The following is a 17567-nucleotide window of genomic DNA, read 5'->3' as shown; positions in this document are numbered from 1 at the left end:
TTACATTATTAGTAAAATAAAATTTAAAAAAATCAACCCATAAGCAGTTGGTAAAGACAATAGCAGTTTCTCTTTAATATGGTCTATTTTATCACTAAACAGTTCAAACACAGAAAAGTGTAAAGGAACATACTGTAAACCTTATTTTCCAAACCCACTCAGGTTCAGGGCACCTTAACAGTGTGTCCTCTTTGTTGGGGATCTTTTATAACCTTTTGATTGTTTAGGCCTCCCTGATTTTTCTTAACCCCATCTCTCCTCTGAGGTATTCAGTAACCTTTACTGCCTCCTTTAACTTTCTAGTTAAAAGTCAAGTGCTTTAATTTAACCCACAAGGCCATTCGTGATGAGAACCCTAACACTCTAATTTAATATCCTGTTCATCTCCTACCTGAACTCGTGTTTGAATTATACTTTCATAGCCAGTCTATATGATTTAGATGCCTCTATTTTATGTTCACCTAGTACCCTGAAAATGCCTTTATCATAGTTACTGTCACCCCTATGTTGTAAAAATTATTCACTTAACTGTGTTATCTAGTTTAATAAGTTTCCTTAGGATAAAGATTACATAATTATTTGGCCAAATATGCTCATAAAAAGTGTAGTGCTTGCTTCACAGATACGTTTGTTACCTGGATGTTTCTCTTTGGGAAAAAAAATCTGTATTAAAGCCAAAATCTCAAAAAATTTATAGATACTTGCTAAATGAAGCAGGTTTGGTGCAGTTAAGAAATCAACAAACACTGAATAAACATAAAACTTGAAGAGAATAAGGGGCACCTGGGTGGCTCGGTGGGTTAGGTGTCTGACTTCAGCTCAGGTCATAATCTCACGGTTTGTGGGTTTGAGCCCCATGTCAGGCTTTGTGCAGACAGCTGAGCCTGGAGGCTGCTTTGGATTCTGTGTCTCCCTCTCTCTCTGCCCCTCCCTGACTTGTGCACACGCTCTCTCACTCAAAAATAAATAAACATTAAAAATAATTTTAAAAAATAAAAGAGTAGACATTCAAAATTATTTTAAGATGAGAAGATATCTATTTTATGTTTAGTTGCTATTTTATGTCCCTGACTTTAAATGGAGATTATTAATTACTGCTTGTATAGAATTCATGTAAATTTATATAAAACAAATGTGAGCTGCTAAACATTTGTTTGATTTATACATTCCTAATAATTATCTATTTTCCCTCCAAAATGGAGTGATCAATTTAGATGTTTTTGGAAGAGAAGAGCACCTAAATTTTTTTCCCTTTTACTTTTTTGTTGTTCTCGGCTCATCTCTCCTTCTCATAATTCAATGCCTCATCAAGATTATCTGTATTATTCAAAAATAGTTTGCTTTTATGGATGCTTTATTGCCTCACATGACAAAACACTGGTGGAGAAAAAAAAAAACTCAGACAGACACATCCTAGGAACTAATTTTTTTCTAAGTTGTGCTTCAGTGCGTTAAAAGAAAGAAATACACACAGAAGCAGCTGTTACTGCTCTATCAAGGTACTAAATAGCTGACCTAGTTGGTCCTAATTATTGATAGTTTGCCACTGCTTCTACAAAAGCGTTAGCAGAATTGACAGCAGGAACACACATGATTTATTCATTCAGAATGATCTATAGCTTCCTGCATTTTAGGCTCCAGGCACAAACACTGTTCAATGCCATGTCATTCAGCAAGAACCAGGCTGAGACAGGAAGCACTTTAGCATGTTTACAGAAATATCTTTTAAAACAGACTTAACTATCAGACAACCCCCTTGTAAAACCCTCGCCCTAAGAAACTTGGGTAAAAGATTATCACTCCACACTCAAAAAAAATCAATTTTGGAGACTGACAGTTACTCAGACTGATGTTGGATTTCCTTTATTCGTTGAATTGAATTGCCTGTAGACTTTGAATATGCTAACATTCACCAGGTGCTTTTTCCTGACTCCGGTGACTTTTTTTTAAAGCCATTAAAAATCCCTCTTGCATTTTTATCAAGTATCCTATGTATACAGTGAAGACTGTGATTGATAGTTGTTTAAGAAACCAACAATTGGTGAAAGGCAAGCCTGCCAATTTTTATATATCCTGGAATAATGATAACATTAATAATAATACTAAGGCACAGTGGAGGACATAGTAAATACCAGGCATCCGTCCAGCCCTTTACATGCATTATCCATTTAATCCTCAGCCGAAACTCTCCAAAGTATGTGTGATCTCCAGCTACCAAAGCTGTCACCGAGGCTAAAATATGTTGAGTATCTTGTCCAAAGTGACAGAAATTCCAAGAGCACTAATTGACAGCAAAGTCTCAGAGACCAAGACCTGAGTTCTCAATCACTATGTTAAATTACATTTTATTTTCAGTATTCCTCTCATTCCACGAGGAACTCCACGATGAATCCATCACCTGAACAGGAGAGATTATTTTGATGTGAATGATTTCCAGATTTGTCTCCAAATTTTATCACCTGCCTAAACTGCCGATCTGTAACCCCCAATGCCTAACGTTGTTCCAACGGGACTGCTGCCCTTTTACACCAATACCGCCCCCAACCTTCATTTATTCTCACATGCTTCAATTTTTCTTCAAATTCAGGCTCCAAAGAAAACTTACCATTCCTCTTCCTCCAACCTCCAACCTCAGATCGAATTCTTTCCTTTGGCTGAGCAGCCGCCATCTAGAGAATAGAGGAGATATGGTAGAAGTGGCAGAATATGGCTTTGGCTGTTGCCACGGAAGCAGAATCATGGGGCCTCCATCTTCTTTCTCTCTTTGCACTCACGTTTGCCCTCATCTCCCAGTTCCCAGTACACACGTAGATTCATTCTGTACTCTGGGGTCTCATCCTTTGTTTCATTGTAAAATAGGCTCTTGGGGAAAGATCTGAAAACAAACAGTTGTCCCATTTACTTTTAGTCCTTTCCTTTTGTGTTTGAATTGTAAGAAAGGATTAAAAATGGATAGATTTTTATTTATTACAATGCCAATTGGTAGAGGTTTCACTGAGCAAAAGGGCCCTTTGCTTATCTTATTTTACGCTGGTAACACACTGATAGGTACTTTCTCTTTAGCACATTCTCAACAGAAGACCAAAGCAAGAATAGAGAAGAGATCAGGATGTGAGAGTTCTTCAAGAGTTCTCTTTGTACTGGGCATCATACACAGTGATGATGGATGTCTTCAGAACAATCACTGAAAGACACCCATGTTAAAAATGATGCTCCTTGAGAATCTCCAAGTGGATGAAGGGATTTTAAGTGGTTGGAGAAGAGGCAAGTCAAATCCAAAACAAATTGGATTTCCACTTTATATTAACAACAAATCACTGAGCACCAAAAATTTTAAAGAGGCTGGGGGATTGAAATGAACATAATATGATTTACTAATCTTAGAATTTTAATATTATCATGCCTCAGCTCCTGAGCATTTCTCAGGAAATTCTCCCAAATGCACAGATTTGTCTGATCATAAATGTGTGGTTGTCCACTCACCTGGGGATTTAGTGCTTCTTAATAATCTTTGATTTTCCTTAGGCAGTTTTCTTTCCTACTTCCTCAAAAATTATTTCAAACTTCAAAATTTTCCTACAAGCTTTTCTTTCTCCTGTTCCCTCTCAAGGCTCTACGTACATGTATGGGGAAAGTTTTCAGCTCTAAGTAATGTTAAAATGACATTTGGAAAAGAAATCTCCACGATGTCACCCAGAAACACTTCACACAATATGTGTACTACCCTTTATATTATGTTCTTTAAAAAAATTAGGCGTAGTGGCAAGACTGAAAATGAAAAAAAAATTGATAAAATTTGACTCTAACCCCCATATTCACTTACTGAGAAACATCAGGTAACTGTTCAATTTTCCTTAGTGTTAGTGCTTAGCATCTTCTTTCAGCTCAATTCTTTCAGCTCAATCTCTTACACAAGAGATAGCATTCTCTGCTTGTTTTCTGTATGTAAACTTCACCTCTCAATCAGATTGCAACTTTGTATATGTTTCTCATAGTAACTCACAGAGTGTTAAGCAGGTGTGGCTGACAAGAAATCTGCTTTTATTTTAGCTTTCTATTTTATCATAATGTTAGGTGATAATCCAGTATGTAATAATAACTCACTTGGTGAGATTTACAAGGGTAAAATTTGTGAAATCTTATATATATATATATATTTATATATATATGAATATATATACTTATATATGTAAATATGTAAGTATATTTATATTATATATACATATTATATAAATATATATGTACATGTATATGTACATACATTATATATATACATATATATGTATATAATATATAATATTATATATATTTATATTACAAGTATATATTTATGTATATAAGTATATATTCACATATATGTGAAATTATATATATATTACAAAATATAAAAAGTTAAATGTGTGCTGTGTTTAATTCTATAATTCCAAGAAAAATTTCCTCTAAAGAATCTACTTTTCTACTTTAATCAAATATTAATTTATGTCAAAGCCTAGAAAAAAACCTTAATGTAAACATGTAGTTCATGATCAATACATAAGAAGCAAAAAAAGCCTGAAACATAATAAAAACTGCACCATAGATTTATACATTCCTTTTTTGTGGTTTATGGGTAGTTTATTATCTGCTTTTTACTAACCTCAAAAGAACACAGTGTCTTTAAGAAACATCAACTTTTTTATATTAAATCAGAATAATAAACAACCCATGGAGATAAAGATAACTTCATTAATGATGATAGGAAGCTGGCTCGGATATAAGTAATTTCCGACTCTTATCTTTTGTTTTTAGTCTCAACTTCAAAAGAGTAATGAGAATCAGCTTTTCCTTCTGCTCCCTCTCAAAGCTCTTTGTAAATGTATTGGGGAAGTTTTAGGTGCTATGTAATGCTAAGATGACATTGGAAAAGAAATCTATTACTATATTTTTAAACAGTATTTATTTCCATTTTGTTGTATCAACAGCACTAAATAATTACCAGAAAAAGAAATCCATGACCTGAATCACTATTTAGCAATTTCTGTTGCCGCAATACATGTTTTAATCATAATAATTAAGGGTACAAATACCCAGGACTTTATTTATTAACTGTGGAGTATTAAGTGAGAAATATTTGTTTCACAATATTGAATGTGAAACAATTCGTATGCATTTAAGGATATAACCTAGAAGCCACAAGTATAATAAAGTCAGGTAGATATAATACTAACAGAAAAATATTTTTGTTGAAATATAGTTAATGTGGAATGGAATTGTAAAGATGAGTTCTATTAGAAGGTTAAGCTTACTTTCTTTTTCTCCTTCTCCTTTCTCCTTTCTCCTTTTTATTCTTTCTTCATTTCCTGTCTTCAATTTCTGAGACAACTTCTCACTCTATAGATCTAGGAATGATCTGTGCATTAGGGACCAATAACACCTGTCCATCCAGATTCTGGTTCCTGATTCCATTTGCTTTTAGAATAAACCCTTCCTCCTCATACCCAGCACACTTAAACCTGCCTCTTCCTTTACTTGTCAATGTACAGCTCTCCTTCTTCATTAAATATCTCTAGACCCTCCCCAAAACATGGTGAATTCAAGAAGCAGAAAGATGTTTGTTTTGATATTGAGGGGAATTAAAGTGTTGTTAACACTAATATAGGCAGAAATCATGTCAAAAACCATTGGATGGATAAACCAACAAGTTTAAACTTTATTATGAAAGTCATAGAGTGCAGAGAGAACTCTGAGGAAGAACAGGTTAAATTCTTATTTGTGTTTGAGAAAAATCACTGTAACTGAAAGAAAGGATACATTAGAAGCAAGAAAGACTGGAGCCTGGGATAGTATTTTATCTCTTTGAATAATTATGCATGTGTACACAAAGTAACTGTAGGTATTTTAATGGAATAGATTACATCTTGCATATAAGAATTTTATGGCCAAGTGACTTGTAAGTATACTTGTAAGGATACTAAACTGTGATGATCTACGTAAATTTTATTAGGATTTAAGTGGAAAGGAACTAAGATGTGGGTCTTCCTCCAATTAATTCAATAACTTTCCTTCTTAAACACACACATACATACACACATATCCTGTTCCACTGAAATTGGCAAAAGCACATTTTTGTTAAACTTTACAATGACAAATAAATGTATTGAGCATACATGTAATAATAATTGTAATTGTTTAATGCCTAGGAGCCACCACATGCTGATAATAGACTTTTAATAGAGAAAATTTTGTAAGATGTCTTTGGTCCACAGGGCATAGTTGGCATTGTCTCTAAGTTACTTTCCCCCAATATTCTACATGACTACATTTAGTGTCTGAAAGATCTCAGTCTTATTTGTCTATAAGAAACATAGCTCAATGCTTTAGCTACCAAAATTAACATAAAGAATTCAGTAAATGAGAGAAACTGTTAAGTGACAGGTATTAAAAGAATAAATTGTCTGTTACTTGAAAAGCAGTAGAGGATTATACCATACACCTAACTATGCACACATAAACCTCATATTCCTAGGTATTTTGTGTGTATGTATCGGAATTTATATTTCATATATAACAAATGTGGAATCTGAGACAAATATCTAAACAAAACCAATGGTAGTTTTAGATTCCATTTTCAGTAAACTTGGCCAAAATTTACAGGTTTGATTTAGTGTAGAAAAATTGATTGGCAACATCAGTACAGAACTGGACAGAGTCGAGAAAGATTAAGACTAGGACTTGCAGTTGGTATGTCCACAAAAACACCCACAGAACTAGGGCAGAGACGAAAATGTGACTTTGAAATCAGACATATCCATGTTCAAACTCCAGTTTGACCACTTAGCACTGAATAATCTTGAACAAGCTTCCTAGTCTTTCTTGACCTCTGTTTCATTTGTAAATTGAGATAATATTATTAACCTCAAAAAACTGTCATACAGATGAAATGAGGTAACACATATATTACATCTAGCACAGAGTCTAAAAGCAGTTGTATAATAAAAAGTAGCTTTCATAAAAAAATAAAAAAAGTAAATTTTAAAGGGGTGCCTGGGTGGCTCAGTTGGTTAAGCGTCCGACATCAGCTCAGGTCATGATCTCACAGTCAGTGAGTTCGAGCCCCTCATCGGGCTCTGTGCTGACAGCTCAGAGCCTGGAGCCTGCTTCAGATTCTGTGTCTCCCTCTCTCTCTGCCCCTGCCCTGTTCATGCTCTGTCTCTCTCTGTCTCAAAAAAAAATTAAAAAATTTAAAAAAAGGTAGCTTTCATGTAGTTGCAAACTGAACTGTCAAAACACACACACACACACACACACACACACACACACACAAATGCCATTAAGAGCACAAAACAGTTAAAATGTGATTTTTTTTTCTGGAGGGGAAGGTTGAAAAAATTAATGAAAGAGGAAGACTTAGACAAATTAATAAAAGTATCCTCAGTATGTGGTTAGGATTTCAATATGTAAAATTGATGTAAAAGGGATTTTCAGACAGAGAGAACAGCAGAAAAAAGTGCTAGAATGTTTGGATGTTTTAATATGGGTAACTGGTACTGCTTAACCAAAGTGGGGTTAAGTCTAGTCATAAAGAGTCTTGAAAACCACACGAGAAAGTAGAATTTGATTTTTGATGCACTGAAGAGCAATTGACATTGTTTGAACAAGTAAATATTATTAAATAACATTTCTTCCTTTACCAAGGTTGTGTCTCTTATTTTGACTTAAAAGCTAATGATCCTCACAACAGTCAGTCAAGTTAATGGTAGAAAAGCCATTGTAATTATGTACAGGAGCCCCACAAAGATATGAGACTCCAAAAAGACAGCAAGCAATTGAGCCTTATATACCATCCTGAGCTAAGGAAAGGGAGAGGGTGTCTGGGCACTTCAAAAGGTAAGAAGGCAGATCACAGGAAGATGAGACAAGGAAATATTTGGTAAAGAAAATTTGCCCTGGCACACAGGGCTACTCCAAGAAACAAATCAAAGCACACCTTGTGGAGGGTCCAAAATATCACTACGAGTAGGGTAATAAAATAATCAAAGTCACAACAAAAGAGCAAGGAACAATCTCCTGAAAAACACCTCCTAAAGGGCCAGGCCCTGGACAGTGTATGACCCTCCTTTAAAATAGCAGTGCTCGCAGGTGCAGAGCGCACAACAAGCTTTTAAAACACATAAGGGACAGAAAACTAGCCAAATTGATGTAATGAAAGAATTCTCCTCAAAAGACATTCTAGGAAGTAGTGACAGCTAACAAATTGATCAAAACCGATTTAAGCAATATAACTGAACAAGAATTTAGAATAATAGTCATAAAATTAATTGCTGGGATTAAAAAAAAGGATAGAGAACAGCAGAGAATCTATTGCTACAGAGATGAAAGGACTAAAAAATAGTCATGATGAATTAAAAATGCTATAAATGAGGTGCAAAATAAAATGGAGGTGACCACAGCACGGATTGAAGAGGCAGAGGGGAGAATAGGTGAATTAGAAGATAAAATTATGAAAAAAGAGGAAGCTGAGAAAAAGAGAGATAAAAATATCCAGGAGTACCAGGGAGAATTAGAGAAATAAGTGATGCAACCAAATGGAACAATATCTGTATCATAGGAATTCCAGAAGAGGAAGAGAGAGAGAAAGAGGCTGAAGGTGTACTTGAACAAATCATAGCTGAGAACTTCCCCGATCTGGGGAAGGAAATAGGCATTGAAATACAAGAGGCACAGAGAACTCCCTTCAGACATAACTTGAATCGATTTGCACAACATATCATGGTGAAACTGGCAAAATACAAGGATAAAGAGAGAATTCTGAAAGCAGCTAGGGATAAACGGGCTCTAACAAAGGAAGACCCATAAGACTAGTGGCAGACCTATCTACTGAAACTTGGCAGGCCAGAAAGGAATGGCATGAAATCTTCAATGTGATGAACAGGAAAAATATGCAGCCAAGAATCCTTTACCCAGCAAGTCTGACATTCAGAATAGAAGGAGAGATAAAGGTTTTCCCAAACAAAAACTGAAGGAATTCATCACCACTAAACCAGCCCTACAAGAGATCCTAGGGGACCTCTGTGAGTGAAATGTTGCAAGGACCACAAAGTACCAGAGACACCACTACAAGCATGAAACCTACAGATATCACAATGACTCAAAACACATATCTTTCAATAACAAAAATGAATGTAAATGGACTAAATGCTCCACCCAAAAGACATAGGGTATCAGAATGGATAAAAAAAACACCCATCGGGGTGCCTGGGTAGCTCAGTCAGTTAAGCATCCGACTTCCACTCAGGTCATGATCTCACGGTTCATGAGTTCGAGCCCCCCATCAGGCTCTGTGCTGACAACTTGAAGCCTGAAGCCTGCTTTACGTTTTGTGTCTCCCTCTCTCTCTGCCCCTCCCCCACTCACACTCTGTCTCTCTCTCAAAAATAAAATAAAACACACAAAAAAATTTAAAAAACAAAACAAGACCCATCTATTTGCTGTCTACAAGAGACTCATTTCAGACCTGAGGACACCTTCAGATTGACAGTGAGGGGAGGGAGAACTATCTATCATGTTACTGGAAGTCAGAAGAAAGGTGGAGTAGCCATACTTATATCAAACAAACTAGACTTTCAATTAAATGCTGTAACAAGAGATGAAGAAGGGGATTATATAATAATTACAGGGTCTATCCATCAGGAAGAGTTAACAATTATAAATGTCTATGCACCAAATTCGGGGCACCCAAATTTATAAAACAATCACAACCATAAGCAAACTTATTGATAAGAATGTGGTAATTGCAGGGGACTTTAATACCCCACTTACAACAATGGATAGATCATTTAGACAGAGAATCAATAAAGAAACAAGGGCCCTGAATGATATATTGGATCAGATGGACTTGACAGATATACTTAGAACTCTGCATCCCAAAACAACAGAATATACTTTCTTCTCCAGTGCACATGGAACATTCTCCAAGATAGATCACACACTGGGTCACAAAACAGCGCTTCATAAGTATAAAAGAATTGAGATCATACCATGCACACTTTCAGATCACAATGCTATGAAACTTGAAATCAACCATAGGAAGATTCTGGAAAACTCCAAACGCATGGAGGTTAAAGAGAATCCTACTAAAGAATGAATGGGTCAACCAGCCAATTAGAGAAGAAATTAAAAAATATATGGTAACAAATGAAAATGAATATACAACAGTCCAAAAACTTTGGGATGCAGCGAAGGCAGTCCTGGAAAACACACTGCAATCCAGGCCTATCTCAAGAGACAAGAAAAATCCCAAATACAAAATCTAACAGAACACCTAAAGGAAATAGAAGCAGAATAGCAAAGATACCCCAAATCCAGCAGAAGAGAAATAATAAAGATCAGAGCAGAAATAAACAATATAGAATCTAAAAAAACAGTAGAGCAGATCAATGAAACCAAGAGTTGGTTTTTTGAAAAAATAAACAAAATTGCTAAACCTCTAGCCAGGCTTCTCAAAAAGGAAAGGGAGAGGACCCAAATAGATAAGATCATGAATGAAAAAGGAATTATTACAACCATCCCTCAGAAATACAAGCAATTATCAGGGAATACTATGAAAAATTATATGCCAACAAACTGGACAACCTGGAAGAAATGGACAAATTCCTAAATACCCACAGACTTCCAAAACTCAAACGGGAAGAAATAGAAAATTTGAACAGACCCATAACTAGTGAAGAAATTGAATCAGTTATCAAAAATCTCCCAACAAATAAGAGTCCAGGACCAGATGGCTTCCCTGGGGAATTCTACCAGACATTTAAAGCAGAGATAATACTTATCCTTCTCAACTGTTCCAAAAAATAGAAAGGGAAGGAAAACGTCCAGACTCATTCTATGAAGCCAGCATTACTTTGATTCCCAAACCAGAGACCCAGCAAAAAAAAAAAGAGAACTACAGGCCAATATCCCTGATGAATATGTATGCAAAAATTCTCAACAAGATACTAGAAAATTTAATTCTACAGCATATAAAAAGATTTATTCACCATGATCAAGTGGGATTTATTCCTGGGCTGCAGGGCTGGTTCAATATTTGCAAATCAATCAATGTGGTACATCACATTAATACAAAAGATAAGAGCCATATGATCCTGTCAATCGGTACAGAAAAAGCATTTGACAAAATTCAGCATCCTTTCTTAATAAAAGCCCTCAAGAAAGTCTGGATAGAAGGAACATACTTAAAGATCATGAAAGCCATTTATGAAAAGCCCACAGCCAATATCATCCTCAGTGGGGAAAAATTGAGAGCTTTCCTCCTGAGATCAGGAACACGACAGGGATGTCCACTTTCACTGCTGTTGTTTAACATAGTGTTGGAAGTTCTAGCATCAGCAATCAGACAACAAAAGGAAATCAAAGGCATCAAAATTGGCAAAGATGAAGTCAAGCCTTCACTTTTTGCAGATGACATGATACTACATGGAAAACCCAATAGACTCCACCAAAAGTCTGCTAGAACTGATACATGAATTCAGCAAAGTCTCAGGATACAAAATTAATGTACAGAAACCAGTTGCATTTTTATACACCAATAATGAAGCAACAGAAAGAGAAATAAAGAAACTGATCCCATTCACAATGGCACCAAAAATCATAAAATACCTAGGAATAAACCTAACCAAAGATGTAAAAGATCTGTATGCTGAAAACTATAGAAAGCTTATGAAGGAAATTGAAGAAGATACTAAGAAATGGAAAAACATTCCATGCTCATGGATTGGAAGAATAAATATTGTTAAAATGTCAATACTACCCAAAGCAATCGACACATTCAATGCAATCCCAATCAAAATTGCACCAGCATTCTTCTCGAAGCTAGAACAAGCAATCCTAAAATTCATTTGGAACCACAAAAGGCCCCGAATAGCCAAAGTAATTTTGAAGAAGAAAACCAAAGCAGGAAGTATCACAATCCCAGACTTTAGCCTCTACTACAAAGCTGTAATCATCAAGACAGCATGGTATTGGCACAAAAACAGACACATAGACCAATGGAATAGAATAGAGACTCCAGAATTGGACCCACAAAAGTATGGCCAGCTAATCTTTGACAAAGCAGGAAAGAATATCCAATGGAAAAAAGACAGTCTCTTTAACAAATGGTTCTGGGAGAACTGGACAGCAGCATGCAGAAGAATGAAACTAGACCACTTTCTTAAACCATTCACAAAAATAAACTCAAAATGGATAAAGGACCTGAATGTGAGACAGGAAACCATCAAAACCCTAGAGGGGAAAGCAGGAAAAATCCTCTCTGACCTCAGCCGCAGCAATTTCTTACTTGACACATCTCCAAAGGCAAGGGAATTAAAAGCAAAAATGAACTATTAGGACATCATCAAAATAAAAACTTCTGCACTGCAAAGGAAACAGTCAACAAAACTAAAAGACAACTGACAGAATGGGAAAAGATATTTGCAAATGACAGACAAAGGGCTAGTATCCAAAATCTATAAAGAACTCACCAAACTCCACACCTGAAAAACAAATAACCCAGTGAAGAAATGGGCAGAAGACATGAATAGACACTTTTCTAAAGAAGACATCCAGATGGCCAACAGGCACTCAATGTCACTCCTTATCAGGGAAATACAAATCAAAACCACACCGAGATATCACCTCATGCAGGTCAGAGTGGTTAAAATGAACAAATCAGGAGACTACAGATGCTGGAGAGAATGTGGAGAAACGGGAACCCTCTTACACTGTTGGTGGGAATGCAGACTGGTGCAGCCGCTCTGGAAAACAGTGTGGAGGTTCCTCAAAAAATTAAAAATTGATCTACCCTATGACCCAGCAATAGCACTGCTTGGAATTTGTCCAAGGGATACAGGAGTGCTGATGCATAGGGGCATGGTACCCCAATGCTTATAGCAGCACTTTCAACAATAGCCAAATTATGGAAAGAGCCTAAATGTCCATCAACTGACGAATGGATAAAGAAGATGTGGTTTATATATACAATGGAATACTACTTGGCAATGAAGAAGAATGAAATCTGGCCATTTGTAGCAACGTGGATGGAACTAGAGAGTGTTACGCTAAGTGAAATAAGTCATACAGAGAAAGATATCATATATTTTCACTCATATGTGGATCCTGAGAAACCTAACAGAAGTCCATGGGGGATAGGTGGGGGGGGGGGGAGAAGTTACAGAGAGGGAAGGAGGCAAACCATAAGAGACTCTTAAATAATGAGAACAAACAGGTTGATGGAGGGTGGGAGGGAGGGGAAAGTGGGTGATGGGCATTGAGGCAGGCACTTGTTGGGATGAGCACTGGGTGTTGTATGGAAACCATTTTGACAATAAATTATATTTAATATAAAAAATTTAAAAAATGAAGGTAATGATCCTATTAAGAATACCTGGAAACTCAATTTTCTCCCCAAATGTGTATATTAAGGAACCATATATATTAGCAATTATCACAAATCCTTTATAGCATGACATAGTGTTTGTAAACAGTATATTGTACCCTTAGCAATGTTATTTTAAGAATTTGGCACAAACATTCTGATATTGAGAACTAGCAGCCATGACACGTTTGTAAATGCTTTTTATATAAAGAAAAATCTTCCCATATTTAGGATGTGATAGTCTCAGAGCCCCCCAAATTTCTCTGAGCTCATGATGAACCATTCTTCATCTCTCCTCCTTGGAGAGGCCTTGTAGGTTCTGTTGAAACAGACAAAACTTTCTTGCTACTGCATAATAAACAGGCTAATCCCCCAACCAGTAAACATTCTTTGGAAAGAAAACAGCTGGTGTATGAAAGAGAAGCTTGCTCACACATTTCAAGATAACTTCCGATTAGATTTATCCTTAGATTATTCCAACCCACAATGTTTCTGGCTTGAATATAAAACATATTGAGTGTTTCAGGAAGGAATATTTGTTTCTGAATACCAGGCTCTGTGTTCAGCCTAGCAGAAAGGTCTCTTATCTTTCTGGGCTCCCACAGGCTTGTGGAATAAAAGTGAGTTGTGCATCGTTGGTTTGCTGGGGGCCCCAAAACCATATCGAACTGCATGTGTCATGCTCTTCATTCAACAGATGGAAAATATTGCCTTACAGCTCAGTGCCAGGAAGAGAGGCTCATTGGGAGAGGTGAATAGGAGCCCAGAGAGGCGTACAGGCTGTGTGCATTCCAGTGAGGGGTTAATGGTCAAGGAAAGTCGAAGTTCACTGAGGCAAGACAGAGAGAAATGGCCAAGCTGCCTTTGTGATTGATGATCAGTAGAATGCAAAGGAAGAAGAGAAAGTCAGACAAAAAGACATTTTAGTATGGAACACAAGCATTAATAGTAACTATCACAACCAACTCTGATGATGATTTATAGTGTGGCTCTTGGGCAAATCCACCCATCTGGAGTTGTTAATAATATGCAAACCATGAAAAAATTCTCCAAAATAAAAGAGTACATTACAACCACAAAAGTTATTTTGGAATTTTGCTTCTTCTTTCAGTATTTTATGTCCTCACTTGATATCTGAAGTCATCCATCTATATCCAGTTGCACAGTGCCATGTGAAATTGAAGTTTAATCATGAGTCCCACCAAGCAGAATGATCTGTCCACTTCTTATTAACTTCAACGTTGATTGGCTTGTACCTCTTTCTTAAGCTACCCTTTAATGTGGCTGCTTTTATATTTTCTGATTTTAGTTTCCTGCTTTAGTATCACATGTTGTATCAGCCCTCCCCAAACTGAGAAGTGCAGACCTAATGAAATGATTTGTTTGATACCTTACAAATCCAGATAATGGAGGTCAACAAACCTACTTCACTCCATTGAGAACACTACAGGCTTTGCACAGGGAGAGGAAAGTGTAATTTACTCAGTTCATGAAGATTCATTCCTATTTCTATATGACCTTCATGTTAAAGCATGAAGGACAGAGTGAAGGAGAGGTAACATCAAATTCAAGTGGTTGCCTGAAATTCCTGAGTACGCTAATATAACTCCCAGAAGATGTGCATGTTTTCTTTTAGTAGAATAGCTTTGTCCACATTGAATGTGTTTTGTAACAAGTCAGAAGGTAGATGAATGACGAATAGATGATGATGACAGATAAATAATAGGTGGAATATCTTTTGCCTCATCATGCTGTAAGTTAACGTTTAGTAAGTGCTTACTATGTATTAGATACTTTACGTTTATATTTACCTCTCTTCATCCCTATTTAACTCTATAAATTCCTTTCTTGGCTACATATTCTTTGATACAGAAATGGAGACACAGTTTCAAAGTCGCATAGTCACTATGTGGCAGAGCTGGAGGACCCATTCAAGCAGAGGCCAAAAGCTCGTGTGCTAAACTGCTCTTCCAGGGAAATGGATCAAATTATTAATTTAAAGCCAATCACATCAAAGGCTTGTGAGATGAGGCAAGAAAGACCTTCCCCCACTTCCAACATGAAGGATATATATTTTTGTGCCCCTACAGTACTCAGAAGCTCAACCGAATTGTCACTGACAACCTGTGGCACAAAGACTGAGACAGAACATTGTACCACTCTGGGTTTACATACCCCTGCAAGAACTACCCAATTTAAACCACCCAGTTTAATCTTCCCCCTTCAGCATTAATGGTCTTTTACTTTCTTGTGGTTTGTTAGTTGCTCATGTGCAATAATTTGCCCCATCATAGTCAATGTGAACATTTAATGTTAACCAATAAGTGATTTCAGTCAAACTCTGATAAGTTTATACGGAGAATAAGACTGGTCCCATGTTGTGATCACTAATTATTTTATTTTAGATTTGAAAACAATTTAAAATATATTCATAACTAGAATCCTTGAAAGAAATTTGAATTTGCCTTTGGCACACTAAGCCATTAAGATATTCCACCATTTGGTATAAAAATGTGCACTTAAGCAGTATACTGACACTTTTTTTACAGCAACCACTGGCAACAAAATAAATGAGCATTGCCGGTCATGCTGGCAAGAGTCTCCATCATGTTACTTCAAGTAACAGATGATTTTGTATCCGAATCTGTATGGTTAGAAGGAAAACAGTAATCACCAACATGGGACCAGGTCTCACAGAAAACTCAAAGCTATAGAACCATAATACACGGGGGAAAAACAAGTAGAAGGATTAAATCAGAATTTAAAGTGTCTTCACCTTAGCTGGAGAACTCTTCTTGCTGCCAACAGCAGGGAATTTCTGATGTCAACTGTTTTACCAACGGCAGATTGTCTCTGCCTTCACCTTGTCTGCTTCTGTCCCTGAATGTCACGCAGCAACTCAAATGCAAATTCCTTTACTCTTTGGGTATATCCATCTAGCTCCAGGTTACTTCCATATTTCATAAGTAGATCGTTTCTTCGGCTTTGTGTTATAGATGAAAAATAAAAGTATTATAAACTCATGTTTTTTTCTGAAATAAACTGGCTCTCAATTTCTGACAAGCAACAGGAGGGAATTGGCTTTTAAGAATGCATTAAGGAGGTGCCTGGGTGGCTCAGTCAGTTGAGGGTCCAACTGTTGATTTCGGCTCAGGTCATGATTCCAGGGTGGTGGAATTAAGCCCCACATTGGACTCCACACTGAGCATGGAGCCTGCTGAAGATTCTCTCTGTCTCTCTTTCTCTCTCTCTCTCCCTCTGTGTCTCTCTCCCCCTCTCATGCTCTCTCTGTCTGTCAAAGTAGATAAATTAATTAATTAATAATAATGATCGGAGTAACATGCATTTAGGAGATAACAAATCACCTGGAGGCAGGCAACTGCGGGGGGGCTAATTCAAAGTTTTGAGCACGACTTGGCCCTTGCATTGTGTCATTGTAACTCTCTGTTTTTCTCAGTTGTTTAAAGTGTGAAGTCTTGTACAACAAACCACAAAACAGAAAAAAAGATGAAAGGTAGCTTAAGAGTTAGGTACTGAAACCTCAGTGAGTGGTATTTCAGAATATTACATAGGAATGCCAATAATTGACATGCTTCCTACTTAGGCAGATGTTATTTTCTTAGCTGAATTTTGAAAAGTGGAGTCCCATGTTTGGAGAGCTGATTTATGAAAGGGTATCAAATTCCAAATCTCCTTTATTCATTCGCAGGAAACCTCCTTATCAAAAAATACTATATCAAAAGTTAGATAAAAATGATTCCCTATTTTTTTCTTAGAAATATTTAACCTGAAAACCATTACTCTGTTTTTAAATCAGTTTTAAAATTAACTTTCAAGGTTTGAAAAAAGGTTGTAATCTGCTTGGGTGTCTGGAAGCAGGAATGTGGGTGAAGAAAGAGAGAAATTCCATGATGTAAATATAGCCAAATATTCCATTTATTAACATTATTGCTTCTATCTATTTTTTTGGCCGAGAATATCTAAATATCTGACACTGCACTCTATTTGCTACCCCTTTAGAGGATACAGCTGTAGGATTGAAATGGGACAATAATTCTGTTGGTCAAAATTTGTTGCCTAGATCCCATATGTATAATACTGGATGTATTATTTTTTCAAAATAATAAGATTTATAGTCTAATGTAGGAAAATACTTGGGGCGCCTGGGTGGCTCAGT

Source organism: Lynx canadensis, chromosome A1 (assembly GCF_007474595.2).
Source record: "Lynx canadensis isolate LIC74 chromosome A1, mLynCan4.pri.v2, whole genome shotgun sequence".
Taxonomy (NCBI): domain Eukaryota; kingdom Metazoa; phylum Chordata; class Mammalia; order Carnivora; family Felidae; genus Lynx; species Lynx canadensis.
This window is presented reverse-complemented; position numbering follows the sequence as displayed.